The sequence below is a fragment of the Lagopus leucura genome, unplaced genomic scaffold (genome assembly GCF_019238085.1).
Source record: "Lagopus leucura isolate 7727_CA_CO unplaced genomic scaffold, USGS_WTPT01 Super-Scaffold_100014, whole genome shotgun sequence".
NCBI classification, from domain to species: Eukaryota; Metazoa; Chordata; class Aves; order Galliformes; family Phasianidae; genus Lagopus; species Lagopus leucura.
In genome coordinates this window covers 12481116-12499943 of record NW_024962268.1, presented here as the reverse complement: position 1 = coordinate 12499943, position 18828 = coordinate 12481116, and the positions used below count along the sequence as shown (strand labels likewise).

Below are 18828 nucleotides of genomic sequence, written 5' to 3'. Positions count from 1 at the left end.
CCTTCCCTTCCCTTCCCTTCCCTTCCCTTCCCTTCCTTTCCCTTTCCCTTTCCCTTTCCCTTTCCCTTTCCCTTTCCTTTTCCCTTTCCCTTTCCCTTTCCCTTTCCCTTTCCCTTTCCCTTTCCCCTTCTTTCCCTTTCCTTTCCCCTCCTTTCCTCTTCTTTCCTCTCCTCTCCTTTCCTTTTTTCTTTTTTTCCCAGAAACTTCAGCTTTCAGAACTATTTTCCATCAGTGCATTTATTGTGACCAAGGTCCCACATAAACTATTTTAAAAGATTCCGTTAGTTGCAGAAGTGTCTTGTGATTACTACTTAACCATTACAAGGTGAGATGAAAGATCTTCAGTAATTTTCACTTTTGGTTACTTCAGATCTTCCATTCCAGATGTCACAGAATGCTTAACCCCAAGACAACAGGATTGAAGGCTGTGCCACCTTACTCAGTGCTGCACCAGCAGCGTTCCTGGGGGTGTCTCCAGTGCCAGTGAGAGCCAGTTCCAAAGGAGCACGGGATTGGCCCTGACTGTAGGTGACTGGAGGAAAAACAGGCTTAGCTCCTCTGCTCCACTGGCACTCTCTTTGGACAGCCAGACCCATGGCACAAAGATGCAGGAACTGAGCATTTGGTGCTGCTGAAGCAGTGCTTACTTACATTGCATGCAAAACTGGAAGGGCTTAGAGGGGTTATTTGCCTCCACACAAATCCTTGAGGCAATCCCACCCACACTCTGTCTTATAGAATAGCTCCTAATTAAATCTAGTGAACAAATGAAAAACAACAGCACAGTAATTAACACATTGAAACCCTAGCTAGTCACCAAAAGTGACAGAAAGGATTAGTTTGTTCATGATGTGCCAATTTTAATTAAAAGAACCTAATCATGAATGTAAAGAAGTACATACATAAGCAAATAAATATAAAACTGGAAAAAAAAATCTAGATTTATTCTAGATTCAAAATTGAATTCCACTTGTTTCCTATTGAGTTTTATTTAGTATGACCAACCTTGTCTTATGTAACTCCTATTACTTAGAATTTAAAAATCTATAATTCTTCAAAGCCATGTGTTGACCCATTAGTATCTTGAAACACTAGATGCAGAGGAAACACAGTTTCTTTATAATGTTTAAAATTTCTTGTATCTGAATTTTATTGTAAGGATCAGTCCACATTTGTCTGTCTTTTCTCTCATTATTGGCACAGATTTACCATGGAAGATTTAAAATGTGTTAAAATCTAAATAGTTAATACAGGTATATTGTAGGGGAAAAATCAAGTCCTTTTAGATGTTTTTGTTTTTGTTTTTTTTTAATTCCAAATACACTCTAATGTAGTTTCAGGCAATTCTCAAATTAGAACAGTTTTATTCCATGAGTTATGTATTAAAAGAAAAAAACTTGATAATCACTTTTATTAGAGAAAATGTGGAATCTATTATACAATTGACACTTCAGAGATCATCATATGCATTAAGCTATGATTTTGCTTTTATTTACTTATAAAGTATTTGATTTACTTTTGAACAAAAAAAGAATGTAGTGCCACCTAGGGGTACTAATAAACTTAAGAACTGGAATTTTTGACAGCTCAAATATTCTGATTTAGGTTTAATTTTCCTAACTGCATTTCTTAAAATAAAAATCCATATATAATAAACTTTATACAATTCTGTGTTACTGACCTGACAGTACATACATTAATTTCATGAATTTCATGAAATTATGTTCTTTCTTTGTTTCAGCTAGTAAATTTAAAGAAATTTGCTCTTACAGAAACTACAAAATAAACAGAATGCATATCAGGAGGAAATAAATAATCAGAAAAAAAAAATAAAACAAAAACAAATCCAGCTGTCTCCTTCTGCCACAAAACTCCCTGCTACCAAAGCAAAGAAAAAATACAAGCCTCATTTTAACTGGCTCTAGCTGATGTGTGGAACTCCATTTCATGTGCCTGAGCTTTTATTTTACATCCCGAAGTACAACAGAAGATGAGCAACGTGGGAGGACTACGCAGTAGGGGAGTGAAACAACGGTGGCAGCCAACCACAGCATTTACTCACTCTCTTTTGTGTTTAATTCTTGGGCTGTTTTGTTTTGTTTTTCTTCTTGCTTATTTGTTTTAGTCAGTAAGAGATATTTTGGTATTACTATAGAAAGACTTTATCTATAGAATAGTGGATTAATCTATTCAAAACAATTTTCAGGTGCAGTGAGTTGATCACTCACTGATCAACACACTACTATACTACTACTAGAAGGAGCCTCGAATGTACCATACATCACTGTCTGCAGACAAGAATTGCTTCATTTCTCAGGCGGATTTTGTACAGAAAATGCTAAGCAAATCAAATACATGTGCAGGACTAATTTCTTCTGTTGTTTTTCCCTGCAAATTCTGAATTTCCATTCCAAATTATTTTAATCTAGTACATCCATCTACCTGATGTTTCAGTCACATTCGATCATAGTTGTCACGTTGTGATCATTCATTTCTATAGGATAAAACCTTAAAAAAAAACCACTTCTACATGCAGGAGTGGCAGTCTCTTTTGTGCAAACTACAAGAAAACAAGGTAAGTAACTTAAGAAATGATCCATGTTTCACATAGCAGGATTTTTTTCTTCAGCTTCCTTTCCACTATCAAAATCACCCACACATCTACACATTCAAGTAACTCAAAGATGCTACCAGAATGTCTGTGAGGTTGGAGTAATTGGTGAGACCATATGGATTATTTAGAAAGCAGAAGCACCGTTCAGAAACAACGTACTGTAATGGACATTCCAAAAAAGTTACTTGACTTTTCCCTTTGCAATCTGTAGGAGCTACTAACATAAGCACAAGGCCAAGGATTTAAATCTTACTTTCAAGTACTAATGTCAATGCAAATACAGACTGTGAAGCCACTTATAAGGATGTTCATTTTGTATTATTAAGCATGCAGATGATACACCAATATTAATGCAATAAAATCCTATTAACCACGATACTGCTTAAAAGGAAAAAAAAAAAAAAAAAAAAGACTGGCAATATAGTATTTTTCACTGACTATATAGGAAGTCAATTCTGCAAAATGCTGGGTTGGTTCCCTGGTCTTAATCCAGGAAAGCACTTAGCAAGTACCTTATTTTAAGCATATTAGCAGTTGTCTTGACTCAGTGGGAAAAAGTCCAAACAAACAGGAATCTGTCTATCATTTTAAATGTGTGTAGTCAGGTTAGCATCACTAGTTAGTTATCTTGTCACCTGTCACAGTGAAGATCCGTCCTGTCTGTAGTTCACTCCATTACCTCTCAGTGGAGGACTCAGCTCTACATCATCTACCATCACCTACAATATTTCTCTTCCTTGAACTTAGTATGTTTGCACCCAGATCCTGCAGATACTATTAATATAACTCACTAAAGTAATTCCAAGCATTTCCATAGCCGTATTTCATTCCAAACAAATTTGATTTTCTAGTGGAATAGTTTAATCAGCTATTCTGAAATAGCCTCTATCTGCTGTATTCTCCTAGGCAGCTTTTCCCCTGCATGGAAAGAGAACAGTTAAGGAAATTAAAATTCCTCTGCACGACAAAGGGAAAACTGAGAAATGTGTTCTTGAGCTGATCTCTCTGAGTTGCAGAAAGACCAAAAATTTCAAACTAGATGAGTACTTCTCCATGAAGTATTGCTTGTTGAGAACAATCTAAAGATTGTGGTCTTCCTGTTATGAATGGGCTTCATTTTTCCCAAAGTGAAATTTTCACCATTTGGGGACAATCTAGGCCAGCCTATCTGCTTCCCATTGCAAACCTGTTATATTTTTCAGTCTGCCAGAAAGTTACACAATGGTCCCATATAAATGCCATGTTCTGTAGCAGATCTGCTGAGCAAGCTGTTTGTTCTTTCTTCTGTTCTGCAAAAGCAATGTAACACAATAATCACACGAAAAAAAACAACAGTGTTCTTAGCCACCTCCACTATCCTTTCGGCTATGTTGTCTATTTTGATGCATTTTATTCCTTTATTTGTTTATTTCTTCAGAGCCTGTCCTCTGAGGCCCTATGGCACTGATCACACCAGAAACTCCAAAGCTTCTCCTTCTGCATACAACACAGAAAAGGCCCTGTTAAAAGTGCTGTGGGCCTTGTTATATATAAGGTCTTCTATATCATTCTCGATGGGATCCACACTCTGATAGATCAAGCTGAGAAGTGCCAGAAGGCAATGCAAAAGTTAGCTTGTAAATCTTACAAATGAACAGGGATTGAACAACGACTGCCTATAAATAACAGCTGTGGAGAGCCTGGCAAAAACATCCATACAGTAATATGGCAGGAAGGAGTGAAATATGTGAGGAGTCAAGATAAGTCTCTCCAAGTAAAATTTTCAAGGACTGGTGGTAGAAGACAGTGAATGTCCCAGATGACAGACACTGCTTTGGAGATAACCAGCAATACGCAAAGACAACAGTCAGTGAGTATGCTGATGCTTAATATGTGGATAAAGGACAATTATGCTGTTCCATGGAGCCTGCTGCTCTCACACTGTACCAGTCTCAGGATTCTCTGTCCAAAATAAAAGTTTGAAGACCAAGTTTCAGCCCTATATTACTTTTCTCTCCTATAGAGGTCCAGCATATCCCTAAAGAAAGCAGCATGAGAACTACTTGCACATAGAGTTTCTCCGAAAAAACCACAAGGAGTTTCCTCCTTCTGCATGGGTAGCAGAAAGCCTTGGACAGGCCCAGGCAGCAGAAAGTGGATCCTTTCTTCACCATCAGTTTAAACAACTCAAGATGGAGGGAAAACAGGTTTGCACATCAGCACTTCATCTCCATCTTCCTTTGCAGAAGCCCCTGGCATGTTTAAAATATATGGTGAAAAGAAAGTCCAAATGCTTTGGTGTATATTATATTTAGAATCCTATAGCTAAAGTACACTTGAATTTGGACCAATAGGTCTCATGAGAGTTTTAACAAAATGGTCTCAAACACACTTACATAAACATTTCTATGAAGCTATCTAGTACAGACTGGCAAGTGTTGATATAGAAACACAAAACAGAACTAAATTTACACACTGACCCCAACTTCAGACTGTGGAAGATGGTACTCACTGCTCCTCCTTTCAACATCTAAGAAAATTAACAAAATAAAAGTACAAATCTCAGAATAAATTGGACATAGAAAATAAATTGGTTTCTTTGGATTCTTAGCTTATTACAGCTGGAATCAAACTGGCTTGTCAATGCTTATGAAATATTCCTCACAAATTCATGCTGCTTGTGTCCAAAACTTATTCAGAAACCTAATCCGTACATTTCTGCCTTATGTCTTGCATGGACGACTAACGCTTTCTCAGCAGGTCTACCAGCAAAGCTGATTAGTAGACTTCAAGCAATTCAACAGCCGGCTGCAAGACACACAGCAAAAAAGAAAAGGGCATTTCTCAGCTGTAACCCTAGCATAAATCTTTCAAACAGACTTTCACTTTGCACTCGGAAACATATCATTTTGCATAGAATACAATAAGATTCTAAATTACCTTACTAAGTCCCTCACCACATACTTCATATCCTCCTAGCTGTCCCTTTAGTAATACAGAAAACAAGACATCAGCAGTCTGTTACACTGAAACAGGATGTTATTATAATCTGTATTATCACAGAACTCCACTGTGACATATTAATCATAATAAACTCCTGATCCAGAAGGTTTACTCTTTGACACAACAAATAACATTGTAAGAGCAGAGAACTGAGATAAATACAGGAATTTCCTTATTGTGTACAGAAACAGGCGACAGCAAGAAAATTTCTCAAATCCATTGAGGGCCAAGGTGTGCAGGCAGCAGTGCTGCTCACAGTGCTCCTGCGAGCAAACAAAAGGAGAGGAAAAGAGCAAATATGGGGAGGGGGAAACCAGACCCCCCCAGTGTTCCACAGGCTGTGTTCTCAATGCTCAATCCAGTGAGTGCTGGTCACCCACACCCTCTGGAACACAGCAGAACACACAGTCCAAGGTATGCCTACACCAGATACCACTGCCAGATGTTGCAGAACATGGTGCAGGGGAGGATTTATGGAAAATGACCTCTGGGCCATTGCTCATCATTGTGATGCTGCATCTGCTTGTGCTTTCTAAAATTCTGATATATTTTCTACTTCAAATGTAGTTACAGGCTGAATTTAGTATGTCGTATAGGAGAATATGCATTCCATCTACAGAAATTAAGATCAGATGACTATCTAAGATTATTATCAGGAAAATGAAATTTAGATTTAAAAAAAAAAAAAAAGATACTGAATTTCTTTAACTCTTGTATGGCATTCAAGATCATATAGGCCATTATTCTAACTTGAGCAATTATTGCCTGTGATTTTACATTCTGCCTTGCTCTGTTCCCTCTGAAACTTGAAAAAGACGTTTTTTATAATGTCTTATTATTTGAATTCATAGTCAGCTCATGTTCAGGTAAGATAATGGTTACACTGCTATAGTGCTTCTGTTCAGAAGAGACAATTTGGCAAAAAAAAAAAAAAATTGACTGTAATTTATTTGTGCTTGACATTAAGGAATTAATTAATAAGAGTCCAATTTATCAGGAACAACCACATCAAGTTTAGTTACACAAACTCCTGTCTCCTCTTATCTTCAGTAAAGGATAAAAAGCCTCCTGCCAATACTCCATTCACAACCATCCCGCTGCAGAAGACACCATGACAATGAAGACACATGCAGGCACATTTTGTTTGGATTTGTGGAAAGCAGCCTTGAGGCTAAAACAAGAGGAGATGGCAGACCCTCACAATTCAGTGGCCATCAGGGAAAGTGAAGAAAATAGAGAAATTTTTTCACAATTTCACTTTGTTGGAAGCCTTCTCTTCTCCAGAGGCCAACAGGGAAAGCAGATCAAAGTCTGACACTGGGACTTCCAAATTACTTTTTTGGAAAAGAGTGACAGTTTCATGAGAGAAGAAATCAACAGCTACCTATTTTTAAAGTGTCTAATTTTTTAAGTGGCTTCAGAGGAATATATATGTATGTGTGGGCATGGAGCTTTAAGGGCCAGCAGCTGGAGTAGGGTCACAGGCATGTCTATGATGCCAGTAACTGTAGTGCTAGAGACTGTGCATATCGCACAGTGTGAACGTGGAGTGTAATCATCTGCAAACACCCAGTTGGACAAGGTGGTGCACAGGATAGGGGGCTGGGAAGACAAGTATCACTGAGTCCATTAAGTCTGGGCTAAATGCTGGAGAGAAGCAGCATCTGTGAGATGGCTCCAGGAGATCAAAGGGATCTAAGTCAGCTAGCTACTGGAAAGACACTGGGTTAAGGGTTTTGGCTACTGGTAAGGTCTTAATTATGGAACAGTTACCAGGGAAATACTTATGCATGCATCTGTGTATCTGGGTGCAAGGTAACAGGGAAGACACCCAGGGGCAAAGCAGGCATCTGAGCACAGCTAGCTGATGGAGGGATCAATAATTTATGTGTCTAAATAGAGAGATTTCAAGAGATGGAGATGGAATTAGACCATTAGTGCCACTCTGTGCTTGACTGAGTACTGTTTTCTGCCTGGATTGATCTGTGCGGCTGCTGCCTGTATGTGTATGTGCACATACACATATCTGTATATGCAGGTGTACGTGGTGTATGTTTACTTAAGTACTGTGTGCACGTATAGCAACTGCGAACGCACAGCCTCCCCTCATGGAGCTGCTACGTGTACTTTTTTTGACTACTAGGTTTGGAAACTTCTAGCAGACATCGCATACACAAACATGGATTCTCAAAATAGTATTATGCACTACTCCAGCAGAATTAAAATAGCTCAACGTGTTTGCTGCTGTGCAAGAATTCATAGAGGACTTGCAGCTAACACAGTTGGAAAGGGGAACAAGCTTTTGGACATGCACTCTTGTCATTATATATTTTTATAATTCTTAAAACAACAGTGTTATCTGCAGAAAGAACCTGCTCCTCCAAGTAATACATATTAGAAATGCGTAAAGCTGTCAACGTGACACTGAAACTATTCAAGCTGCAAGACCAGCATTATAGCTGAAGACAATGACAGCAGAGAGGCTTACAGAGACTAAGCACAGAGAACAGATTTTCTGTGAGAAAGCCAACAGGAACTAAGCATCTGTGCGGTCTGGAATGGTGTTACAGAACAACAATAAATCCCCATGAACTATTGCTAGATCTAAAAATGGTTACATGTCCTAAGATTAATCTATGGTGCCAAGGTCTCTCAAATGCACAGATATATCCCTTTCTCTCAGTTAACCCTATGAAAAAGCATTTGGAATGCAAGTATTTTAATTTTACTTTTAAATGACTAAAATTCTAAGCTTTACCACAGTATATCATGATCAGTCAGAAAATACTAAAAGTGAAAAAGCACTGGTACACCCACCCAGACTTCATTTATTGTTATGCCAGAGAACCTTGAGCTTGATCTCAGAGAATAAAAGAGAATTCTGCACAAATCAGTAAAACAATGATCAAAAAACACTGTATTCTGGAGGTGGCACAGCTGACAGTTCCTGAATCAGTTGCATTTCTCAATGATGCCTGGCCTCCTCAGACCATTTAATGGGAATAATGGTGATGGGCTTGTGGTTGGATCTGATGATCTTAGAGGTCTTTTCCAACCTTAATCATTCTACAATTATACAATTCAATGATTTACTGCGTTGCTTGGGCTTCTCACTATCACCAGTCCAAACAGCCACCTCCCACCAATCCCCATCACAGAAACAGCCGGTAACCTACTGGTCTAGACTGGCAAAGCAGCGTTTACTCAGAAAAGTAAGACTTGGGAAGAAGTAGGGAAAAATATGTCTTGAAACAGCAGTGAGTTTATTGGCACAAACCTACCTTGAACAAACAGCCTTCAGGTACAGGTGACACCAAAGTCTTCGAAGATGCTGAGGTCTTTGAATGTTTGAAATGTATTACCTAAATTGTTTCATCATTCATAATTTACATTGCTATCCCTCCCAGCTATACTTGTGCAGAAAGTATCCCATATTTTACCCATTAAAAATCAAAACCTATTAAAAATACCTAGGGGACTGTTTGAATATACCAAGACTCTGAAATACGCTGAAGAACAACAAAATCTTATCTTCACTTCTTTCTCATCTGAGTTAACACATACTTTACTGAAGTTATACATTTATACAAGTTCAAGAAAGGATACACTGGTTCCAACGCATTTCCACTACTAAGCTTAACATAACTGCTGACAAAAATGAAACACTGGTCACTTTAGATTAAAGAGAATCCCATTTCCACCTTCTTGGACCCTACTTCAGAGTGTTGAAGACATTAAATAAATGATTCAGTGTCACTGTTACAGACTTTAAGTAAGCCCACGCTAGCGTGATCTATGGGTAAGCTCAGTTTTACATTGATATTACTGATTCTGCCTATGTCACATTTGTGACTCAGTCTTGAAATTCGTCTCATGTCATCAAGAAAAGCAATCGGTACTGCCTTTGAAAGGAACATTCTCCATCCGTTTTCAAAATTTCTTCCAATGTAATATTTTTTCTCAAAGCAACAACTTCCAGAATCCATTGCTAATAATATAATCAAATATCACTTTAGCTTTATTAGGATTCTTTTTTTCTGTGAATCTTTTAATGCCTTTTTCTCCCAGTAATTTAAATGACATTCAACAAAATGGAACGGAAAGACAAAAGTATTAGTATGTCCTAGAGCTTTGACGGAAATAGGTATCTGTAAAGAGAGAAGAGTTCACCTTTTCTTTCTGTCATTTCCTTGTCCAAGGCCACAAAGTCAGCCCAAATATTCAGTACCAGCAAATCCTCTGAGAATTCCTCATCCTCCAAAAATACAGATATCACAGCTTATTAAATGTATCCACACACATGCAGCAGAGTCACAGGAAAACAGGGTTCATAAATGTCACTATTTTCCAAGCTGCAAGCTGCAACTTAAAAAACACAAGTCCTTGAGTCATGTTTGCACAGTAAAACTCAGAAACACAAACCCTGGAGGCTCATGAGCTTCACATAAATCCCAAACGAGTCTTTTTTAGAAGCTGATGATTACAACATCAAAAATAATTGTTTTCAATGTTTCAGTTTTTTTCAGATTTCTTGAATCAGTTATGTGCTGTTTCAAACAGTTGTGTAACCATGAGTAGAATCGAGTCTGAAGGATGCTCTCCTCTGGAGGATGCTAATGGAATGGTGAAATAAGCTCCTCAGGTTGCTGCCAGCTTTACAAAATCTCTAACTGTACTTTCTGGAATGGCTTTTAATGTTATAACAATTCTTTGCTGCAGCATATTGAGTGAATAATGTGAAAACTGATAAAGTAACAACTATTTTTTGGTTTCTTGATACTTACAAAAGCAGAATCAGCAAGTGAACGCTTGTACAGAAATGCACCTCTTGCAACTATTCTGTACCAACATACAGAATAGCTGGTAACAGCTTTTTTTGTGTCTGTACTTCCATCCAAGTTTAATTTTGTTTTGAGCATAATTACTAGACTGTGATGCAAAGGAGCCATCCACTTTCTTCTCAATAAGAAGAGGAAATATGAAAGAGAACATTTTACCTGTAGAAACTTGCTTGCAGCAATTTTAAAAGTTATTTTATAATCACTGCAGAGAAATATTCCTGGGTGCACTGGTAAGTCTTCTTTTCATTACAATTGTTTTTTCATTATCATTCTTACCCTTTCTTGTGTCAGGGACCCAGATATCAAAAGAAGATGGTATATGATGTTAAAGCCAGGCTTTTCAAAATTGGGTGCCATATTTAGGTACCTATATATAAATGGCCTGGTTTTCAAAAGAACTGAGCAATCATCAGTTCCCATTGATTTCAATAGGACCTAGAATTGATCACACCTCTGCAAATCAGGACATTTCTATTTAGGTGCATGAACATGGCAGAACAACTTTAAACCATGTGTGTTTAAAAACAATAGCCAGGAGTTGTACCACATTTTTTAGATAAGGATGTGTTCTGTAAATGAACTCGTAGAAACCGAAGAGTTGTGACAAACACACACTCAAGCCATGGTGCATCCTACTGTCCACACTGAGTTGCGTATTTTTCTGCTAAAGACAACTTCTCTTCAAAGCTCTCCAAAATATGGCAATGATATTTGTAAATAAAGTGTGTCTGAATAATGTCATATATTCTTTTTCTTTTCTAACTCAAATAACCTGGTTCTTGCTTTCCATTTTGCTAGATGCCTGCCTTGACACTAAAAATTATGTTAGTTATATAACAACATGCTCTTTGTAGCTGCAGAATAAGAGAATACTGACAGGGACTGGGACAGCAAAGTCCACATGATGTTTCAACTTTATCTGTTTAATGACAGCAGGTTGCAAATGCACACTTTGCTGAGCTGGAAAGAATTTTTTCCTTTATCCAACAGAACTAAAGAGGTCCAGGGGAGGGGGGGGGGGGGGGAAAGGTATAAATTGCATAGATAGGCACGAAATTCATTTCTAAACATCATAATTGCAGGGAACTATAGACCACACAAAAATGGACTTTATGAGAAGCAACAAGAATAACCTTGACTTTTCATGGAAAATGTCAGAACTTCTTTCAAAACCATAAATTACATCCTGTGGGGCAAAATACCCTCCTTCAAGTTCTTGGTTCTTTTTTCTGCAAATGAAGATTTTACAGACTTCAATTAACGTCCAAGAAGTGCAGATATCCAAAGCAGTACTGACTCCAGCCAATGCATTTACACAACACTGAGCTGCATTCTGCAGATGCAGAAGCATAATCCTGGAAGCAACGTGTTTTTTGCGCAGCTGCACTCAACACATCCCTATAGGTCTGATCTGTTGGGCTAAGAGCTGCACAACCACAAAGAAATGGGGTGAAACACAGAGGGTCTGGAGCAGAAGCCCACATCTGTTTTCTTTATCGCAGTCTTGCTAAAGCCTTTACAATAAAACATGCCAGGTAAACTGATACAAAGGAGAGGGTCCAGAATGAGGCTGTTTAAAGTTAGCTAGCGTGGACATAGCTGTTGTTGTACATACATGTTCTGGGATGAATGTCAATCAGGTGACAGTAACAGAAAAGCAGCAGCAGAAAACAGTTGTCTTGTGACCCTGCAACTATTTTGAATGTTCACATTAAGATTTCATAAAAGAAGACATGTTAAAGCAATATTTGAAAGCTGGATGCGATTGCAGTATCAATGAATGGGGGTGAAGAGCAAACATCTGTGATGGCAAACCAACCTGCTTCCAAATCAAAGTTCACTAAATTCATGCCATAATGGGCAGTTACCAAAGGGACAGGGGAGCTTCTACAACCTTACACCCCACTACTTTCAGTAATGTTGTAAGTTTCTATGCTATCCACATTAAAGTGTGCCAGAAAATCTATCCCTCTGCCGTAGAATCATTTACCTTGGAAAAGGCTTTCAAGATCACTTTCAAAGGCCAACCATCAACATAAAATACTGAATCCCATCACTAAACTGTGTCCTTCATATCCACACAGCTCTTAAAAACCTCTAGAGATGGAGACTCCACCATTTCCTTGGTCAGCCTGTTCCAATGCATAACGACTCCTTTTTATAAAGAAATTATTCCTGATTCCAAATTTTAACACCCCATGGTACAACTTGAGGCCACTGCTTCACGTGCCATCACTCACTGTCTAAGAAAAGAGATCAGCTTCCACCTTGCTGCAACTTCCTTTCAGGTAGTTGTAGAGAGCAATGGAGTCTACCGTCAGCTTCCTCTTCTCTAGAGTAAACACCAGTTCCCTCAGCTGCTCCTCATACTTCTTTTATTCTAGACCCTTCACTCACTTCATTGCTCTTTTCTGCACATACTTGAGCAGCAGCTCAATATCCTTCTAATAGTGATGGGCACAAAACCGACCATAGTATTTGACATTACGTCTCATCTGTGCTTAGTACAACCGGTGCCCCAGTTCCCCGTTCCCAGTTCTTCTGGCCATTCAATTTCTGATGCAAGCCAGGAGGCTCTGGGCCTTCTTGGCCACCGGAGCAAACTGCTGGCTGTTGAATAGTACCCCCAGGTCCCTTGGAACCCTGCTGGGAACTTTTCCAGTCAATCTTTCTCTGGTCTGTATCTCTACCTGGAGTTGTTGTGACACAAGTACAGCACTCAGTGCTTAGCTTTGCTGAATGCCATGTATTTGGACTTGGTGCAATGATCCAGGGAAAGCAGCTTCACTGAGATGCAGCACAGGCCACACAGAAGCACGGTAAAAAAAACTTAAATGGCAGGAGTGCAGGGGAACTTGCAGCCTGGTTCCACTTTGAGACTCGACTGAAATACAAACTGCTGAGACAGCTTGCCGCCTTGCACTGAAGCAGAACCAAGCGTCCATGAACATACTGAAATATTTCCAGAAGAGTAAAAAACATATTTACCCTTGTGCTGTGCCAGAAATGTGCATCTTGGTAACTCAGGACAAAACAGTGAATCCATTCAGATTAGTTGCAGTAGCAAGGAAGGAGGCAGTTGTTCGTGGCTGTGTATTTGGTTGTTTGCTTGCTTTTCCCAAAATGTATAGACCTCATGTAAATTCTGTTCACCGTTTTTCCCTTATGTTAATTGCAAATATTCCCTTGTTATACCTAACTGACAGCACTTTCTCATACTCCTTGAAAAAAGGCTGTGGCATCATGTTTCTATTCTAAGGTTTCCTTGCACTTTTGACTCACAAAAATTGCTTTCTTTGTGATTGTTCTACTTATAAATAATTTCTGTGTTATTGTATATATACGCAAAGAAACTCATGACCATTGTTTAAAACTCCCCAGTTCATGGAAAGAAAGATAATAATTAACAGAGACTGATCCTGGAGTCCAGAATGTATGTAATAATAAATTAAACAAAAATTACTGATGACACAAGCTGCAAAAGAGACTGAATTCAAGAAATTATATCATACAAAATTGTGAAACTTACTTAACAGTCAGAAAAAAGACGTCAGGAAGAGTCATTACACATATTTTTGCCCCCGCATATACATTTATATATGTATATATACATAATTAATTAATTAATTAATTACTTGAAGGAAAGAAATGTATTAATTGCAAAGGTACTTTACTAACCAAAGACTTCAAAACAGCTCAAGGAATCTTTCTGTTCTCTCCTCTTCTAGTCATTGCACAGCAAGTGTAAGGCTTTTTACAGTACTTACATATTCCTGCTGTTTCTCTCAAGAGAAGTAGTAGGCATTGCCATAAAATGGATAAAGGAAACTACTGTGTTAAAAAATGCATTATAAAAAGTCTATTTTGATTTTGAACTTAGATCTTTTTCCTTGATCTGCTTTACAGGATGACCTGACAAATACCCAAACTGGCACAACTGAAGGGGTGAATTCAGGTAAAAGAGGTCAAGACAAGCACTTCAAACTAGATTTTTTAACAAAGCATATTCTCAGAATGACACCATCAACTCTGCTTTTCGAGAAAAGCCTTTCTGCAACACGGGGCTATAACCCATGCTGTTTGCCTCCAGGTCCAATACATTCCTTTCTGCTTTATTGAAACATATTTTACAGAACTGATCAGCTTCAAGTTTTACGAGAAGAATTTTTACATCTTCATTCACACTGCTGATGAAGGAGCAGATTCTTCTAGTAGCTTGCTCATTTATTGAATTGCAACTGCTGTCTTTCTCTTAACTTTCTACGTGTACTGAGAATGTTTAATCCTACTAGCCCTGTACCTTTGTACCAGTTTCCAGCTATCTGACCTGACAATCTTTATTCAATGTCGTTTTCCTTTTTTTTTTCCCAGCCATTTACATACTTACTAGAAATACACATGTATCAATTATGAAATCAATGATTTCATAAATAGATGTCTTCATCAATCAGTTCAGATATGAATAAAAATGGAAGCACGGTTTCAGGAAGATAACATTTAACACTTTTTCATTTCTTTGTAAAGATTTGGCCTATACTAACAAATACGCATTCTGTAAAATTAAATTCATTCAGGCCTAAATAATCATTATCTTGTTTGCATATGGAAAATGATAATCACTGCAGTCTACACAGAGACTTTCTTCAGATTGCCTGCAGCTCTTCAGGCCGAGGTCCCAACTTAGCTAGACCTGGCTTTTTTTCAAAAGAGCTTCCTGCTCTGAGACCACCCTCTGACTTCTGAGAAATTCAGGCAGTTTTCTTGGGTTGTCCGTTCATCACAGAATTACTGAGATTGAATAGCACTTCTGGGGATCGCACAGGGCAACTCCTTGCCCAAAGCAATGTTCTGTCCTGCAGATGGCTAAAGGTCATGTCCAGGTTGGTCTTTCCGTGAAGAAGCCACTGTCTCTCTAGACAATCTGATCAATCAATTGCAGATTGACATCACTGATTAATTACATATTAATATATTCTTTTGACTCTTAATTAAGCTACTAAGCTAGGGACTATTAAATTTACTGTGTTACAGACCTTTGCAGTATACATCTGCATATAGAGCTTCTCTTTTTTTATTGCTGCAAATGAATTAGAAGATAGACCAATAGACTTTGTCTGGCATTTTGATAAGAATGTTATAAAGCACCTCTTCGTTAAGAAATATCTAGCTAAAAAAATAATGGTATTTCAGTGCTTTGGGCACTAAGAGAATTTGGAATCTCAGTCCAGTCAGGATCCACTCATGTGAGATAGATTGGATTATTTTGAGTAAAAAACTGGCTGAGGATGCATAGACAAGCTGCTGCTCCTGTGAGTTTATAAACTGCCATCACAATCTCAGTATTGGAAAAATAACACAAGCCCACCTATATAATTTAAGAGGTACTTTAATACTTAAACTAGAGTTGCAACTGACTTTGTTAAAATGAAAATCTAAACTTCAGTGTTGAATTTATTTAGCCAGGGTGTTCACGTTTAATGCTTTGTACACATAACCATCCACAACAGGTAAGAATAAATTACTTTTTTCTTTATTTAAAGATTTTAAGAAAATCACTATTTACTTTCAATTAGAACAAGTAAATGAACCTTCTTTACTTCAAAGAGTGATTAGGTCTACTAATACTTCTTTGTAATAAGAATTATCAATATTTATTTATACTTTCAGTTAACGATGAAACGTTAAGTCTGATTGCTAATAGAAACCCCTTTTGCTCTGACAGCATAATTTTGTGCCATATGTACATTACTGACAATTACAATTTCTTTTGGTAACATTCAGTTACTCAAAGATGATGAAGAAAGTTGTCCGCTACAGATTTAAGCTGTAACAAAAGTGTCTTCAAGCTTACTCTGAAAAGATTGCTAACAGCTGTTTCTCTTTCAGATTTCAAATGAAAAACAAGCCACAAAGCAGTCAATATTTAATATGGAGACTTGCTGAATGTGTCTTTTCCCCATGCCTTTTCCCAAAATTGAAACTAATCAAAGGATGGTATATAAAACTATAAAGCAGGTGATGTTGCTAGAAAGGAGACTGCAAGGAGGAAAAACTGATTACCAAATCAAATAAGAAGACATTCATTATGAGTTCTAATTCCCCTTTCTTTGACATTTCTTCCTCAATTTAATTAGTCTCTCCTGAGACTCATAGTTTTAGCACCTTCTATGCAAAAGAAAACTTGCTTGCCAAGGAAAATATGTCCGAAAGTCTTCCTACTCTGCATCAGTGAGACTGAACTCTATAAATAACCCCAGTGAAATCAATCACATTTTCAGCCTGCAAAGTCAAATTATTAAACTTGACATCTCCATTATATCCAGCTGTGGCACAATTCTTCTTTTCTATCCAAGATCTTCTATTTTACCTTGCAGACAACAGAAACAGTGTGGCTGTGGTTGGCTAGCAATTCTTTTGGGAGACTTGTAGCAATATTACCATCCCAGATTTAACAAATCTAAATCTGTGATCCTGCTCTCAGGATCCTGACCCTGAGATTCTTTTGTGGGGTACAGAAAGGTTTATTAATTCAGATGTCAGACAGGTAAAACACTAAGAGTGAAATATAGATCAATTACTATTTTTCCAAATGTTTTCAATTTTAGGCAGAACTTCATTGCTCCTTTTAAAATCTGGATACTGCTTTCCTCACATTAATGTATCCAACCATCTGCTTCAGGACTTGTTCACCTGTAGTCATTTTGCAGTGCACTTTTACTTTTGTTCTCCAGTTTATAAATGAATCTGTGTTATTATTTTTTTTCATCCTACATTCTTCTGTGCTACACACTTTCAAATGTGGTGTTAATTATTTCTCACTGTCTCTTCATGAAGAATGCATAGTAGTGCTCAGCCCTACCAACAACAAACAAATAAGGAGTTCTTCAGCCTTAAAGAAAGAGAAGAAATGGAATTATTTGCATCAGTAAATGATCTTTCTGCTTTACTGCTCCAAATAGCCTTGTCTTGAGTGTTAGAAGGTTTCCAAGTGTTTTTATCAAGCACTGTATTGAATACAGTTTTGTAAGGAAGCAACGAAATCATCTTGTTCTCACCTATTCCATTTTCCAAAGTGCACAATATATCCAAAGTTACAATCACACTGCCCTCTTAATATATTTGTCTTCCATGGATGCTGAAGCTGTTGACTTTACAGCAGTTTATCAAGAAGGTACCCTATCACTTCAAGCATTTTCCTCAGAAGTCCATTATGTTCTCTGGATCTGCTCTTAAACTGCTCACGGAACCTTCCTTTTTGCATGATCTTCACCCACATCATCAGGTTCATTCATCTCTCTGCAGGGGAAGACTAGAAGCTCCAAAAAAGGGGAATGAACAAATTCCTACATTTCCCACTACGCCTACGTACAGCTCAACCATTGTCATAACAGAAGGTTTCCAAATCACAATTCTTGATGGATTCTCTAGGTTGAGGACTGATGTAAGAAGAGGAGCACTGCCTGCAATTGCCCTCTTCTCCAGCCTAAGGCAGAAGGCATCTAGTGGCAGGGGGAAATTTGCATTCCCATCAAGTACTCTACCCTAGAAGGACTGTAATCATTCAAGAAAAGAACATAGGTTCAAGTTTTTTTTCACTGTTATTATGCTACTCAGCCAGCAGCAGAAGGAGGAATCATCCATCTTGCCACACGTCTCTGTTAATAACTCTGATGTGCAATCTTTGCATTTCAAGACCAGAATTTAATGCTAACAGCTCTCTATAGCATTGTTCTTATTGATTTGCATTTTAACAGTCTACATTTGTCAGCAGAAAGAACAAAGCACAGATATAGAAATCAATCTACTTGCTTGGCATCATCCTTAAAGTAGCTGAGCTGGTCACAACCATATGTAAACAAAAATATTATTTCTTATACACAAGCTATGTAAATTTAATTTAATTTGTCATTTCAGAATCCGAGCTGATTTTAGGAGGAATTTCTTTTTCCTCAGTATTTTCATACACTGACAAATTTGTCAGTATTTCCATGTACCTACAAATACATCAAGAATATATTCAGTGAAATTCTTACCAAGATGCACAGGAGAAAAAAAAAAAAAGAAAAAAAACACAGTGATCTCAAATACGTAACTCCGCATGAAGGGAACACTGACCTTCACTTGCTGTCATTCTTTGTGAACAAAGTACAGGAAAAAAAGATGTTTACATAATTGTCCTAGGCTTACACACAGACAAGAAACTGTTTGTCCTGTTCTATAGCATAAAAAGAGAAACTTTAGACTTCTTAAGCAGTCAGATTCCTTTACAGTAGACAGATGCTTTGGACCAAAATTAAAGTTTAAAACTTTCATTTTCCTTTAATCTTCCATGGTTTTATTCTTTGCATTGTTCCCTTTCTCCAGGAAACTTGGGGTGACTTCGAATCCCAA

General features: G+C 37.7%; 1 protein-coding gene across 1 annotated transcript in view; it reads right to left on the bottom strand.

Annotated features, from left to right (window-relative positions):
- The window catches only part of HCN1 (hyperpolarization activated cyclic nucleotide gated potassium channel 1), a 197267-nt gene that overhangs the window by 112880 nt on the left and 65559 nt on the right, over nt 1–18828 (bottom strand). The window lies entirely within an intron of this gene.